This window comes from Rutidosis leptorrhynchoides, chromosome 2 (genome assembly GCF_046630445.1).
Source record: "Rutidosis leptorrhynchoides isolate AG116_Rl617_1_P2 chromosome 2, CSIRO_AGI_Rlap_v1, whole genome shotgun sequence".
Lineage (NCBI taxonomy): Eukaryota > Viridiplantae > Streptophyta > Magnoliopsida > Asterales > Asteraceae > Rutidosis > Rutidosis leptorrhynchoides.
This window is the reverse complement of record NC_092334.1, coordinates 11,100,188-11,102,945: the sequence shown is the minus strand read 5'-3', so window position 1 is coordinate 11,102,945 and position 2,758 is coordinate 11,100,188.

Below are 2,758 nucleotides of genomic sequence, written 5' to 3'. Positions count from 1 at the left end.
ATGAAGAAGTTATGGGTAAAACAAGATTGGATAATTTTTCTCATTTTAGCTACGTGAAAATTGGTAACAAATCTATTCCAACCATAACTTAATCAACTTGTATTGTATATTATGTAATCTTGAGATACCATAGACACGTATACAATGTTTCGACCTATCATGTCGACACATCTATATATATTTCGGAACAACCATAGACACTCTATATGTGAATGTTGGAGTTAGCTATACAGGGTTGAGGTTGATTCCAAAATATATATAGTTTGAGTTGTGATCAATACTGAGATACGTATACACTGGGTCGTGGATTGATTCAAGATAATATTTATCGATTTATTTCTGTACATCTAACTGTGGACAACTAGTTGTAGGTTACTAACGAGGACAGCTGACTTAATAAACTTAAAACATCAAAATATATTAAAAGTGTTGTAAATATATTTTGAACATACTTTGATATATATGTATATATTGTTATAGGTTCGTGAATCAACCAGTGGCCAAGTCTTACTTCCCGACGAAGTAAAAATCTGTGAAAGTGAGTTATAGTCCCACTTTTAAAATCTAATATTTTTGGGATGAGAATACATGCAGGTTTTATAAATGATTTACAAAATAGACACAAGTACGTGAAACTACATTCTATGGTTGAATTATCGAAATCGAATATGCCCCTTTTTATTAAGTCTGGTAATCTAAGAATTAGGGAACAAACACCCTAATTGACGCGAATCCTAAAGATAGATCTATTGGGCTTAACAAACCCCATCCAAAGTACCGGATGCTTTAGTACTTCGAAATTTATATCATATCCGAAGGGTGTCCCGGAATGATGGGGATATTCTTATATATGCATCTTGTTAATGTCGGTTACCAGGTGTTCACCATATGAATGATTTTTATCTCTATGTATGGGATGTGTATTGAAATATGAAATCTTGTGGTCTATTGTTACGATTTGATATATATAGGTTAAACCTATAACTCACCAACATTTTTGTTGACGTTTTAAGCATGTTTATTCTCAGGTGATTATTAAGAGCTTCCGCTGTCGCATACTTAAATAAGGACGAGATTTGGAGTCCATGCTTGTATGATATTGTGTAAAAACTGCATTCAAGAAACTTATTTTGTTGTAACATATTTGTATTGTAAACCATTATGTAATGGTCGTGTGTAAACAGGATATTTTAGATTATCATTATTTGATAATCTACGTAAAATCTTTTTAAACCTTTATTGATGAAATAAAGGTTATGGTTTGTTTTAAAATGAATGCAGTCTTTGAAAAACGTCTCATATAGAGGTCAAAACCTCGCAACGAAATCAATTAATATGGAACGTTTTTAATCAATAAGAACGGGACATTTCAGTTGGTATCCGAGCGTTGGTCTTAGAGAACCAGAAAATTTGCATTAGTGTGTCTTATCGAGTTTGTTAGGATGCATTAGTGATTCTGGACTTCGACCGTGTTTTCTTTAAAAATGATTGCTTAACATTTTTGTTGGAAACTATATATTTTTAACATATGAATATTATGTGATATATTAATCTCTTAACGTGTTTGATATTATGTGATAGATGTCTACCTCTAGAACAAGTCCCATTGACTCACCTAATAATAATGAAGAGTCAAATGTAAATTGGAATGATTCATGGACTGATTCACAAGTTCCCGAAGAGGAACCGGAAGAAGAGTCGGAACCGGAAGAAGAATCGGAACCGGACGAAGAATCGGAACCGGAAGAAGAATCGGAACCGGTGGGGGAAATAATAAAACGGTTAAGTAAAAGAGAATCCTCAACCAACCGACCAAGGTTAATTATGGTCAATGGTGTTTCCGCCAAGGAAGCAAAATATTGGGAGGATTACCAATTCTCCGATGAATCGGATTCCGACGAGAATTCCAATGATGTTATAGAAATTACCCCAACTGAATTTAAAAAGGCAAAAGAAAATAATAAGGGAAAGGGCATAAAAATAGAGAAATCTAATTCCAACCCCGATGAACTTTATATGTATCGTCAACCCCCGAAGTTCTTAAGTTGTAACAATGACCCGGGAACCTCTAAACCACCAGGTTTTTCTAAACCAATGTGGACAACGACGGCTCGTATTAGGGGAACATCATATATCCCTAGAAACTTGGCAAAACGAACCAAAACCGAAGAAGAAGAAACGAGCGAGTCGGAATAAGATAGTTGTATTCGTGTGGTGTAATATATGTAATATAGTGTTCTTATGCTTTATGATATATGTAAAAATTGCTTGTATTAATAAGTATTTTTTTATGAATCTAACTCTTGTCTATTTTACAGTTTAAAAACACAAAATGGATAGACAACCCAATATTTTAAGAGACCTACCCGGAGACATGATTGATGAAATCTTGTCTAGAGTCGGCCAGAATTCCTCGGCACAACTATTTAAGGCGAGATCAGTTTGTAAGACATTCGAAGAACGTTCCAAGAATGTCTTGGTTTATAAGAGACTTTCGTTTGAAAGATGGGGGATATCACATTGGGAAACCCATAAGTTACGATGTGTTTACTTTGACGCATATATTGCGGGGAACCCAAATGCTATTTTACGCAACGGGTTAAGAAATTATTTTGACTCAATATATCCGAATATTGGACTTCGTGATTTAGAAAAAGCGGCTAGCATGCAACATAAAGAAGCATGTTATGCTTACGGATTAGTAATGTTCGCTTCTCACCAAAGTGAGAACAAGAACATCGGGCTACAACTATTAAAT